Consider the following 14,305-nt stretch of genomic DNA (forward strand, 5'->3'; position numbering starts at 1 on the left):
GAGTGCAGGAAGAAAGAATGGGGTCGGTTAATCTTCCCAATGAGTCTAGAGTTGTAGATACTTCTTCCTTACTAGGTCCAATCAGCATAATGTCATCTATGTAATAGATCAGTATGACTTCTTTTGGAGGGGAAAGGTGACTACTTAGGCTAAATTATGACATAGGGCTGGAGAGTTGAAATACCGCAGAGGTAGGACAGTAAAGGTGTATTGCTGGCCTTACCAATACACATTACTGAAGTCAAACTGCTTCTGATGGTCTTTAGAAACCAGGTATCAAGAAAAAATCAATGACTAGGTCAATAGCTTCATGCCAGGTATGAAGAATTGTATTAATTTGTTCAATGAAACCACATCTGGAAGAGCAGGTACTATTGTAGTCACCATCCTGGTTAAGTTTACAATAATCCACTGTAATTCTCCAAGACCCATCTGTTTTCAGCACAGGACAAATAGGCAAGTTGAATGGGGATGTGGTGGGAATCACAACCCCTGTATCATTGAGATACTTGATGGTGGCAGTAACCTCTGCAATCCATCCAGGAATGTGGTATTGGCTGGTATCTTAGTTACCTAGTGCTGCTATAACAGAAATACCACAAGACGATGGTTTTAACAAAGAGAAATTTATTTTCTCACAGTCTAATAGGCTAGAAGTCCAAATTCAGGGTGTCAGCTCCAGGGAAAGGCTTTCTCTCTGTGTTGGTTCTGGAGGAAGGTCCTTGTCATCAATCTTCTTCTGGAATAGGAGCTTCTGTGTGCAGAAGCCCTGGGTCCAAAGAATGTTGTCTGTTCCTGGTGTTGCTTTCTTGGTGGCATGGGGCCCCCCTGTCTCTGCTCACTTCTCTCTTTTGTATCTCAAAAGAGATTGGCTGAAGACACAATCCAGTTTTGTGGATTGAGTCATGCCTCATTAATATAACTGCTGCCTATCCCACTTCATTAACATCATAGAGGTAGGATTTATAACACATAGAAAAATCACATCAGATGTCAAAATGGTGGATACTCACACAATACTGGGTATCATGGCCTAGCCAAATTGATACACATATTTTTGGAGGACTCAATTCAATCCATGACTTTCCACCCATTGGTCCCCCAAAATTCAAGCCTTTGCCATATGTAAAGCATGTTTATCCCATCATATCATAGCTAAAGTCTTTACTTCAAGTCCAAAATCCAAAAATTCCTCTTCATCCGTGAAATCTAGAATACAAGTTATCTACTTCTTAAGTACAATGGTGAAACAGACACAAGCTAGACATTACAAATGTGAGAAACTGGAGGGAAAGAAGGGATAACAGGCACCAAGCAAGTCAGCAGAACACATTACATTAGCTCTTAAGGCTTTGAAAATAATCCTTCATTATCCGAGACAATTTACACAACGGCTCTGCCTTCCAGACTCTAGGTACAGGCCACAGTCTGGATTCTGAGTAGAGACCCCTCAGCCCTAGGCTTCAGCTCCATCTTCCAGGCCCACTGGGACAGCAACACTGCTCCTTTAGCTTTAGGTACACCATTCTCCTAGTCCATCTGAGTGATGACTTCACCCTTAGAAACACTGAAGGCCATGGCTCCTCCCTTTGAAATCCTAGAGGTCGTGGCCATACCTTTTGAGACTGAGGAGCTCGGCTTCCTCTTTTCCTTGTCTCTCCAGTTTCTGCTTCCTTGTTCCTTGGCTTCTTGGGTCTTCAGTCCTCTTTGCCCACATCTACCCTGCTTGGGCAAATGTTCCAAAGCTCTTTAGCTCCACCAGTAAGTGTATGGAGGCACCCCACTCCACCAGGAAGCCTCCTACATACAGGCACTCATCTCTCTCATTCCATGGGTCGGCTCCAGCATTGTTTGGAGCTGGTCTCCTGGTTCTGCTGCTTCCAGTTCTCTGTTGCGGCCAGTCCTCTGCTGCTGTTTTTCATCATCTGCATCTTCTCTGATGTTAACAGTTCTCACTTTCCCCTGAGTCTTCTATCTATTCAAAATTTCAAAACCACTTCCACATTTTAGGTATTTGTTAGAGCAGCACCCTACTCTCTTGGTACCAAATTCTGTCTTAGTTATCTAGTACTGCTATAACAGAAATACCACAAGTGGATAGCTTTAACAGAGAGAAACTTATTTCCTCACAGTCTAATAGGCTAAAGTCTAAATCCAGGGTGTCAGCTCCAGGGGAAGGCTTTCTCTCTCTGTTGGTTCTGGAGGAAGGTCCTTGTCATCATTTTTTTCCCTGAACTAGGAGCTTCTCTGCACAGAAACCCTGGGTCCAAAATGTAAGCTCTGCTTCCAGTGCTGCTTTCTTGGTGGTATGAGGTTCCCCTGTCTCTCTGCTCACTTCTTTCTTTTATAACTCAAAAAAGATTGGCTCAAGACAAAATCAAATCTCATAGTTTGAGTCCTGCCTCATTAACATAACTGCAGCCTATCCCACCTTATTAACATCATTGAGATAGAATTTACAAAACATAGGAAAACAACATTGGATGACAAAATGTTGGACAGTCACACAGTTCTTGGAATCATGGCCTAGCCAAATTGATACGTGTATTTTTGGGGGGAACAATTTAATCCATGACATTTGGTTTACAATTTTCTTAGGTAGGGGAAGTTCTAATGGCTTCCTCTTGGCCTTTCCTAGATAAGATTCCTTATTCCACATGTCAGAGATCCAATGTGGGGTTTCAGCCAGTTACTTAGTATGTCTATTCCAATTATGCATCCTGGAACTGGAGAAATCACCACAGAACATACTGGACCCATTGTGAAACAGACCTGAACTAAAAATTCATTAAGAACATGGCCTCCACACACCCCTACCCTGACTGGTAGGCCACAATGACATTTTGGGTCTCCTGAAATTAGTGTCAGTGCAGAGCCAGTGTCTAGTAATCCCCCCAAAGCTTCGATTATTTCATTTTCTGCAATAAACTGTCACTGTTGTAAAAGGTCGTAGATCCCTTTGGGAAAAGCTGGGAGAAAAATAAACAGTACAAATTTCTGGCAGTGTAGTTGTTATTTTTAGTTGGGTCCTTCCTCAAGGAGACCCAGCTGCTCTTCATTCAAGGGTTCATGGGTCTGTAAACTCACTAAAATCTGGAAATCGATTGAGAGGCTGTGACTCTTTATTTTGACAATTCGAGTCAGACTGCTGTTCACTTGATATAAAATTCTCTCTCTTGCACAGATCAAGTAAATGTTTAGTAGATTTTCCACCTATTTCACTCCTAGAAATACCATGACTAGCCAACTCCATAAATCCATGTGAGTCAGACTATTCAGATTACTGTTTTGACCCACCTGTTTGTTACAATAATGTTGCCCATCCTGTCTTTGGTGATTAAATGCTGCCACTAAGCCCCTGACTCCTTGGGATCCAATCACCCCCATTGCAGTCAGGCTCCCCAATTCAGTGAGGGCGATTCCTATTGTAAAATCTGACCTACACAGAAGAGCAATCACAGCAGTCTTCAAGGATGCTGGGCTCCCTTCACAAATCTATTCCTTACAGTTGTGATAAAAAGTATGCCCTCTTGGTACTTCCTGGGTGCTTTGATGGGCCTGAAATGATAAATCCACTGTAACATTCCAATTTGCTTAAAGCTTTGGACATCTTCTTCTATAGTATACCAAGGCAGTTCTGGCAATTTAACTTCATTTGTATAGACCACCTTTTAGTCTATGTTTCAGTCAACCAACCAAATAAACGATTAGATTCTTTTTTGATCCTCTCAAGCTGAAACACTGAATGAAAAATTTCTGCTTAGTGGGCCCATATCAATTAACTCAGACTGATCCAACTTTATGTTCTTTGCACTATTATCCTTAATAACCATTCCCACATGTGTTCCTCCAATTTGTTTGTATACATTGGAAAAATCAATAAGTTCTTTTGGAGTATAGCATATCTCTTCATGGGTCACACTTTCTATCTCCCCGCTTGGGGCTTGCTGAGACTTGACTCTATTTACAGGTCTAGAAGCAAAAATGGGTGGTGGGGAAGGGGTCCTGGGAACATTCAGCAATGTCTCGCAAGGTGTCTGCTTCAGGTAATATCTCAGGCATTGTCTCCAGCAAAGCCCCAGTCAATGCATCCTGCAAGGGCTCCTCAGAGGAGGGTAATGTCTTCAGAAGAGGGTGAGAGGGCCGATTTTACTGGCAAAGGTGATTTAAAGACAAAGCTGGGTTAATTCCTTCAGATAGGGGTGAAAGGACTGGTTCTACTACCAAGAGTGAGTCAACAAAATTTAGGGGCTAAATATCCCCAGCTTCTTCCATATCTGTCCATATGTCCCAATCCCGATTTTCAGAATCCCTTATCTTTCCAATCAATACCCTCACTTTAACTACAGACACCTTTCAAGGTTTGGAATTCAGTTTGCTTTGTAATTCACCCACCCATGTGATGAGGCTCTGTGTCTGGTTTTCAGCAATATCAACTCTGTTTGTATAAGAAATAAGGCTTTATTTTAGGGCACAAATAACAATTTTCAGGTTTGTTATTTGACACTTGAGCTGGACTCAGAAGCCCTGAGTTCATCCTTTTTCTCTTCACTTTGTCTAGTGACAGTAACACCAATCATCCAGCTTCATTATAATTGTCATTTTGATAAAAATATTGAAAGACATCAAATACACAATCACCCAGAGTCTTGTTCCTCATGAATATTTGATCCAATAGTGGTGCTGTTTTTAATATTTCTTTTACAACATCATGCCTTGGGTTAACAATGTCTTCTTTACCATTGGAAATAGGGTCATTAGTCCCTTTAAATCTAAGCTAGACTTGAGAGCCAATTCAGAAAACTTATCCTTAAGATTTTACTCCTCTAGAACCACAGTTGGTACCAAATGTTTTAGCCTGCTCTTCTCTAGAGGAGCAAAACCAATGAGGTGTATATATAAATATTTACATAGTGAGGGATTTACTTCAAGGAAATGGCTCACACAATTGTGAGACTGGCAAGTTTCAAATCTGTGGATCAGGCAGCAGGCTGAAGATTGCAGGGGCTGACAAACCCAAAATCTCAAGGTCAGGCAGCAGGTTGGACACCTCTGCTGGCTCACCGGGTTGTGGAAATTGTGCAAATCCAAAATTTGCAGGTGAGGTGACAGACTGAAGACTTCTGCAGGCTTACATCCCAAGAACCAGAAGCCAGACAACAAGAGAATGAAGGGTTAACATCCCACTCAGAGCAAAGGAGAATGAAGAAAACCAAAAACACAAGGAAAATGCTAACCCAAATAAATAAAGGGCCAAATGAACCAGAGAAGCCACAAGCCTGAGACTGGAAGAACTAGTTGGTACCTGGCTACCACCAATGACTGCCCTGACAGGGAATACAACAGAGAGTCCCAGACAGAGCAGGAGGAAAATGTAAAACAGAACTGAAATTCAAGTAAAAAGACCAGACTTAATGGTCTGACAGAGATTGGAGAAAAACCTGGAACTATGGGCCGCAGAAGCACTGTTAACCCAGAACTGAAACCATTCCTGAAGCCCACTCTTTGACAAAGATTACACTGGACTATATTAAAAAAAAAAAAAATAGTACACGTAAGGAATGTGCATCTTAGTTCAATCAGATATATAAGACCAAATGAACAGCTCCTGTCTGAAAGCAGGATGAAAAGGCAAGAAGGAATAGATACTGGCCAAATGGACACAGGGAACCCAGGATGGAATAGGGGAGCATGCTGTCGCATTGTGAGGATTGTAACCAATGTCACAAGACAATATGTGTATAAATTTTTGAGTGAGAAATTAACTTGAGCTGTAAACTTTCATCTAAAGCACAATTAAAAAAAAAAAAGAAACCTGTCTCATAGTGTTCATGAAGAATTAAACAGATTAATATATATATGAAGCTCTTAAAACAGGGCCTGACAGAAAGTAAAGACTCAGTGAAAGCTACCCATGATTATTGCAGTTATTATTTGGGTTAATTACTGTGAAATATGAATTATTGGGAAAGAGTGGCATAAAAAAAAAGAAAAGAAAAAGAGAATACAGGGTTGATAGCGAGAGCAAGCCTTGCTGGAAGGACAATTTATATACTGGAGGCAGGCCACACCCCCAGGAGAACTCCCTTTCCCATTGATTGGCTTATGGAGGTGATTACATCATATTACATTATGGAAGAGCAATCAGTCCAATGTCTGCCAAACCACTGAGAATTAGCCTAGTCAAATTGACAGGTAACAATACCCATCACAGTAAACACCTAGCTATGTACGTTATGTAATTATTTATTTAATCCTTACAATATAAAAATTTTTTTTTTTTTTTTTATAGATTCTATTAGTACATCAATCTCACAGATGAGAAAACCAAAGCACAAAGACTTTTGTAAATATCCTAAGGTTTGCGAGGAGTAAGTGATGGACCCGTGAAAGAAAGCCTGGCAAATTAATTCTGCAGCCTAAACTCCGAATTCTTATGAAAAAATGGTTCAAATTATAACCCAGTGCCATCGAGTCGATTCCAACTTATAGGGACCTTATAGGACAGAGTAGAACTGCCCCATAGAGTTTCCAAGGAGCGCCTGGCAGATTCAAACTGCTGACCCTTTGGTTAGCAGCACTTAACCGCTTTGCCACCAGGGTTTCCGTTCAAATTATATGTCATTCAATTCATAAAATGTTTTTTAGGCATTATAAACTTTTTTCAAACACTTGTGTAGTCAATAGTTTCTTTAACTGATTATTTCAGTGCTATTTATCACTTTATTGCTACTCCTAATCTCTGTGTGGATGTGTGTGTGTGTTTGCATTTGAAATGTATTTTTTCTAGTTGCTTAGTTTTATCTCTGAGGTAGCCTCATATTAAATTCATCATCATTAACATATGTATTAAGCACTATGGTGGGGGGCTTAATATGTTTAAGTTGAGATAATATATTTCTCTCAGATTGAAAAAGCCTTGGGAGGTAGGTAAGCAATAGCATTACCAATTTTATTGTTGTTGTTTTTAGGTACCTTCGAGTCGGTTCCAACTCGTAGCGACCCTATGCACAACAGAACAAAACACTGCTTGGTCCTGCGCCATCCTTACAATCGTTGTTATGCTTGAGCTCATTGTTGCAGCCAGTGTGTCAATCCACCTCGTTGAGGGCCTTTCTCTTTTCCGCTGACCCTGTACTCTGCCAAGCATGATGTCCTTCTCCAGGGGCTGATCCCTCCTGACAACATGTCCGAAGTATGTAAGACGCAGTCTCTCCATCCTTGCCTCTAAGGAATATTCTGGCTGTACTTTTAAGACAGATTTGTTCGTTCTTTTGGCACTCCATGGTATATTGAATATTCTTCACCAATGCCACAATTCAAAGGCGTCAATTCTTCTTTGGTCTTATTGATTGTCCAGCTTTCACATGCACATGATGCAATTGGAAATACCATGGCTTGGGTCTGGTGCACCTTAGTCTTCAAGGTGACACCTTTGCTCTTCAACACTTCAAAGAGGTCCTTTGCAGCAGATTTGCCCTATGCAATGCATCTTTTGATTACTTGACTGCTGCTTCCATGGCTGTTGATTGTGGATCCAAGTAAAAAGAAATCCTTGACAACTTCAATCTTTTCTCTGTTTACCACCATTTTAGAGATTAACAAATTGAGAATTAGGAAAATTAAGCAAATTGCCTAAGTGACAGTGATAAAGGGTAGAGCTGTTAGTGCTTGACCCTGCAGTCTATGCTTTTAAACATTATGATAATCTTCCATAAAAATTGTGAAGGAATTGTGAAAAATTTCTGACATCTTAACCATTTGTGTTGCGCACTGTGTCAGGCTGGCCCATTTTCTTGCTATTGTTGTTTTAAACATTATTTCTAGGGCTCGTTTTGGATAGTGGGCTGATGCTAGCATGTATAAAATGGAAATTTAATATAAGTAGAAATACTGGGGCTTAATAAGCATTGCATGATCAACGCATGATAAAACACAACGTGCTGCATCCTACCTAGTCAGGGACAGCACACTGTGCATTGTTTCTTCTGCATCTTAAATTTTTATGGCTCTAGAGATTGATTCAATCTGCTTTTAAATGTGATAGAGATAATCTCGCCTTTTAAAAGTATACAAATACACATATCATTGAAAAAGTAATACTTATTCAGAATAAACAAAGTATAATACATTTCCTTTAACCCACCATCCAGCCTCAACAGGTAAACTTCCTGCCTTTTATGGAGAGGCCTCTGCCTCCCAATTTCTGCCTGCAATTGGTGGCTTCAAATTGTTTTTTTTTTTTTACTATTTTGTCAAGATGTTATTATTGTCATCTATAAGAGGTTTGGAAACCCTGGTGGTGTAGTGGTTAGAGCTACAGCTGCTAACCAAAAGGTCAGCAGTTCGAATCCACCAGGCACTCCTTGGAAATTACGGGTCAGTTCTTTTCTGTCCTATAGGGTCTCTCTATGAGTCCAAATTGACTCGACGGCAGTGTTTTTGTTTTGTTTTGTCTTGATAAGAGTGTTAATTTGACCTCTGTCCTTGTTGAAATTCCATCTTCCTGTATCTTTTTCAACACCACACACTGCTGGATGTCTTCCTTCCTTCTTGAAAATTATTAATTCTTAGTTTCCATTGCTGACTCTTCCTTCTCTACCCAAACTTCAAATGTCAAACTTACTCAGAGATTGTTTCTAGGTCCACATCATTTCTAACTTTACTCTTTCTACTTTTCTCTTCTACTTTCATAGCTTCAAATACCATTGGTAGATTGAGGATTTCCAAAGTTATATTGAAAAGCCATAATCCCTTTCTGCCCCCTAGATTAATATTTTCAAGTGACATCATAAAAACATTCAACATATAATTCTTTTTTTTTTTAATAAGTTTTATTAAGCTTCAGGTGAACATTTACAAATCCAGTCTGTCACATATAAGTTTACATACATCTCACTCCCTACTCCCACTTACTCTCCCCCTCTTGAGTCAGCCCTTTCAGTCTCTCCTTTCTTGACAATTTTGCCTGCTTCCCTCTCTCTCTATCCTCCCATCCCCCCTCCAGACAAGAGTTGCCAACACAATCTCAAGTGTCCACCTGATATAATTAGCTCGCTCTTCAACAGCGTCTCTCTCCCACCCGCTGACCAGTCCCTTTCATTTCTGATGAGTTGTCTTCGGGGATGGTTCCTGTCCTGTGCCAACACAAGGTCTGGGGAGCATGGCCGCCGGGATTCCTCCAGTCTCAGTCAGACCATTAAGTTTGGTCTTTTTATGAGAATTTGGGGTCTGCATCCCACTGATCTCCTGCTCCCTCAGGGGTCCTCTGCTGTGCTCCCTGTCAGGGCAGTCATCGATTGTGGCCGGGCACCAACTAGTTCTTCTGGTCTCAGGATTATGTAGGTCTCTGGTTCATGTGGCCCTTTCTGTCTCTTGGGCTCTTAGTTGTCGTGTGGCCTTGGTGTTCTTCATTTTCCTTTGCTCCAGGTGGGTTGAGACCAATTGCTGCATCTTAGATGGCTGCTTGTTAGCATTTAAGACCCCAGATGCCACATTTCAAAGTGGGATGCAGAATGATTTCATAATAGAATTATTTTGCCAATTGACTTAGAAGTCCCCGCAAACCATGTTCCCCAGACCCCCGCGCTTGCTCCGCTGACCTTTGAAGCATTCATTTTATCCCGGAAAGTTCTTTGCTTTTGGTCCAGTCCAATTGAGCTGACCTTCCATGTATTGAGTGTTGTCTTTCCCTTCACCCAAAGCAGTTCTTATCTACTGATTAATCAATAAAAAACCCTCTCCCACCCTCCCTCCCCCCCTCGTAACCACAAAAGTATATGTTCTTCTTAGGTTTACTATTTCTCAAGATCTTATAATAGTGGTCTTATACAATATTTGTCCTTTTGCCTCTGACTCATTTCGCTCAGCATAATGCCTTCCAGGTTCCTCCATGTTATGAAATGTTTCAGAGATTCGTCACTGTTCTTTATCAATGCGTAGTATTCCATTGTGTGAATATACCACAATTTATTTACCCATTAATCCGTTGATGGACACCTTGGTTGCTTCCAACTTTTTGCTATTGTAAACAGAGCTGCAATAAACATGGGTGTGCATATATCTGTTTGTATGAAGGCTCTTGTATCTCTAGGGTATATTCCTAGGAGTGGGATTTCTGGGTTGAATGGTAGTTCTATTTCTAACTGTTTAAGATAACGCCAGATAGATTTCCAAAGTGGTTGTACCATTTTACATTCCCACCAGCAGTGTATGAGAGTTCCAATCTCTCTGCAGCCTCTCCAACATTTATTCTTTTGTGTTTTTTGGATTAATGCCAGCCTTGCTGGTGTGAGATGGAATCTCATCGTAGTTTTAATTTGCATTTCTCTAATGGCTAATGATCGAGAGCATTTTCTCATGTATCTGTTGGCTGCCTGAATATCTTCTTTAGTAAAATGTGTGTTCATATCCTTTGCCCACTTCTTGATTGGGTTGTTTGTCTTTTTGTGGTTGAGTTTTGACAGAATCATGTAGATTTTAGAGATCAGGCGCTGGTCGGAGATGTCATAGCTGAAAATTCTTTCCCAATCTGTAGCTGGTCTTTTTACTCTTTTGGTGAAGTCTTTAGATGAGCATAGGTGTTTGATTTTTAGGAGCTCCCAGTTATCGGGTTTCTCTTCATCATTTTTGGTAATGTTTTGTATTCTGTTTATACCTTGTATTAGGGCTCCTAGGGTTGTCCCAATTTTTTCTTCCATGATCTTTATCGTTTTAGTCTTTATGTTTAGGTCTTTGATCCACTTGGAGTTAGTTTTTGTGCATGGTGTGAGGTATGGGTCCTGTTTCATTTTTTTGCAAATGGATATCCAGTTATGCCAGCACCATTTGTTAAAAAGGCTATCTTTTCCCCAGTTAATTGACACTGGTCCTTTGTCAAATATCAGCTGCTCATACGTGGATGGATCTATGTCTGGGTTCTCAATTCTGTTCCATTGGTCTATGTGTCTGTTGTTGTACCAATACCAGGCTGTTTTGACTACTGTGGCTGTATAATAGGTTCTGAAGTCAGGTAAGGTGAGGCCTCCCACTTTCTTCTTCTTTTTCAGTAGTGCTTTGCTTATCCGGGGGTTCTTTCCCTTCCATATGAAATTGGTGATTTGTTTCTCTATCCCCTTAAAATATGGCATTGGAATTTGGATCGGAAGTGCATTAAATGTATAGATGGCTTTTGGTAGAATAGACATTTTTACTATGTTAAGTCTTCCTATCCATGAGCAAGGTATGTTTTTCCACTTAAGTATGTCCTTTTGAATTTCTTGTAGTAGAGCTTTGTAGTTTTCTTTGTATAGGTCTTTTACATCCTTGGTAAGATTTATTCCTAAGTAACTTATCTTCTTGGGGGCTACTGTGAATGGTATTGATTTGGTTATTTCCTCTTCGGTGTTCTTTTTGTTGATGTAGAGAAATCCAAGTGATTTTTGTATGTTTATTTTATAACCTGAGACTCTGCCAAACTCTTCTATTAGTTTCAGTAGTTTTCTGGAGGATTCCTTAGGGTTTTCTGTGTATATAATCATGTCATCTGCAAATAGTGATAACTTTACTTCTTCCTTGCCAATCCGGATACCTTTTATTTCTTTGTCTAGCCTAATTGCCCTGGCTAAGACTTCCAACACGATGTTGAATAAGAGCGGTGATAAAGGGCATCCTTGTCTGGTTCCCGTTCTCAAGGGAAATGCTTTCAGGTTCTCTCCATTTAGAGTGATATTGGCTGTTGGCTTTGCATAGATGCCCTTTATTATGCTGAGGAATTTTCCTTCAATTCCTATTTTGGTAAGAGTTTTTATCATGAATGGGTGTTGGACTTTGTCAAATGCCTTTTCTGCATCAATTGATAAGATCATGTGGTTTTTGTCTTTTGTTTTATTTATGTGATGGATTACATTAATGGTTTTTCTGATATTAAACCAGCCTTGCATACCTGGTATAAATCCCACTTGATCATGGTGAATTATTTTTTTGATGTGTTGTTGGATTCTATTGGCTAGTATTTTGTTGAGGATTTTTGCATCAATGTTCATGAGGGATATAGGTCTATAATTTTCTTTTTTTGTAATGTCTTTACCTGGTTTTGGTATCAGGGAGATGATGGCTTCATAGAATGAGTTGGGTAGTATTCCGTCATTTTCTATACTTTGGAATACCTTTTTTAGTAGTGGTGTTAACTCTTCTCTGAAAGTTTGGTAGAACTCTGCAGTGAAGCCGTCCGGGCCAGGGCTTTTTTTTGTTGGGAGTTTTTTGATTACCGTTTCAATCGCTTTTTTTGTTATGGGTCTATTTAGTTGTTCTACTTCTGAATGTGTTAGTTTAGGTAGGTAGTGTTTTTCCAGGAATTCATCCATTTCTTCTAGGTTTTCAAATTTGTTAGAGTACAATTTTTCATAATAATCTGAAATGATTCTTTTAATTTCATTTGGTCCTGTTGTGATGTGGTCCTTCTCATTTCTTATTCGGGTTATTTGTTTCCTTTCCTGTATTTCTTTAGTCAGTCTAGCCAATGGTTTATCAATTTTGTTAATTTTTTCAAAGAACCAGCTTTTGGCTTTGTTAATTCTTTCGGTTGTTTTTCTGTTCTCTAATTCATTTATTTCAGCTCTAATTTTTATTATTTGTTTTCTTCTGGTGCCTGATGGGTTCTTTTGTTGCTCACTTTCTATTTGTTCAAGTTGTAGGGACAGTTCTCTGATTTTGGCTCTTTCTTCTTTTTGTATTGTGCATTTATTGATATAAATTGGCCTCTGAGCACTGCTTTTGCTGTGTCCCAGAGGTTTTGATAGGAAGTATTTTCATTCTCTTTGCTTTCTATGAATTTCCTTATTCCCTCCTTGATGTCTTCTATAACCCAGTCTTTTTTCAGGAGGGTATTGTTCATTTTCCAAGTATTTGATTTCTTTTCCCTAGTTTTTCTGTTATTGATCTCTAGTTTTATTGCCTTGTGGTCTGAGAAGATGCTTTGTAATATTTCGATGTTTTGGACTCTGCAAAGGTTTGTTTTATGACCTAATATGTGGTCTATTCTAGAGAATGTTCCATGTGCACTAGAAAAAAAAGTATATTTTGCAGCAGTTGGGTGGAGAGTTCTGTATAAGTCAATGAGGTCAAGTTGGTTGATTGTTGTAATTAGATCTTCCGTGTCTCTGTTGAGCTTCTTACTGGATGTCCTGTCCTTCTCCGAAAGTGGTGTGTTGAAGTCTCCTACTATAATTGTGTAGGTATCTATCTCACTTTTCAATTCTGTTAAAATTTGATTTATGTATCTTGCAGCCCTGTCATTGGGTGCATAAATATTTAATATGGCTATGTCTTCCTGATCAATTGTCCCTTTTATCATTATATAGTGTCCTTCTTTATCCTTTGTGGCGGATTTAAGTCTAAAGTCTATTTTGTCAGAAATTAATATTGCAACTCCTCTTCTTTTTTGCTTATTGTTTGCTTGATATACTTTTTTCCATCCTTTGAGTTTTAGTTTGTTTGTGTCTCTAAGTCTAAGGTGTGTCTCTTGTAGGCAGCATATAGATGGATCGTGTTTCTTTATCCAGTCTGTGACTCTCTGTCTCTTTATTGGTGCATTTAGTCCATTTACATTCAGGGTAATTATAGATAAATAAGTTTTTAGTGCTGTCATTTTGATGCCTTTTTATGTGTGTTGTTGACAATTTCATTTTTCCACATACTTTTTTGTGCTGAGGCGTTTTTCTTAGTAAATTGTGAGATCCTCATTTTCATAGTGCTTGACTTTATGTTAGTTGAGTCGTTACGTTTTTCTTGGTTTTTATCTTGAGTTATAGAGTTGTTATACCTTTTTGTGGTTACCTTATTATTTACCCCTATTTTTCTAAGTAAAAACCTAACTTGTATTGTTCTATATCGCCTTGTATCACTCTCCATATGGCAGTTCAATGCCTCCTGTATTTAGTCCCTCTTTTTGATTATTGTGATCTTTTACCTATTGACTTCCATGATTCCCTGTTATGTGTATTTTTTTTTTAATTAATCTTAATTTGTTTGTTTTTGTGATTTCCCTATTTGAGTTGATATCAGGACGTTCTGTTTTGTGACCTTGTGTTGTGCTGATATCTGATGTTATTGGTTCTCTGACCAAACAATATCCTTTAGTATTTCTTGTAGCTTTGGTTTGGTTTTTGCAAATTCTCTAAACTTGTGTTTGTCTGTAAATATCTTAATTTCGCCTTCATATTTCAGAGAGAGTTTTGCTGGATATATGATCCTTGGCTGGCAGTTTTTCTCCTTCAGTGTTCTGTATATGTCGTCCCATTCCCTTCTTGCCTGCATGGTTTCTGCT

Source organism: Elephas maximus, chromosome 5 (assembly GCF_024166365.1).
Source record: "Elephas maximus indicus isolate mEleMax1 chromosome 5, mEleMax1 primary haplotype, whole genome shotgun sequence".
Classification (NCBI taxonomy): domain Eukaryota; kingdom Metazoa; phylum Chordata; class Mammalia; order Proboscidea; family Elephantidae; genus Elephas; species Elephas maximus.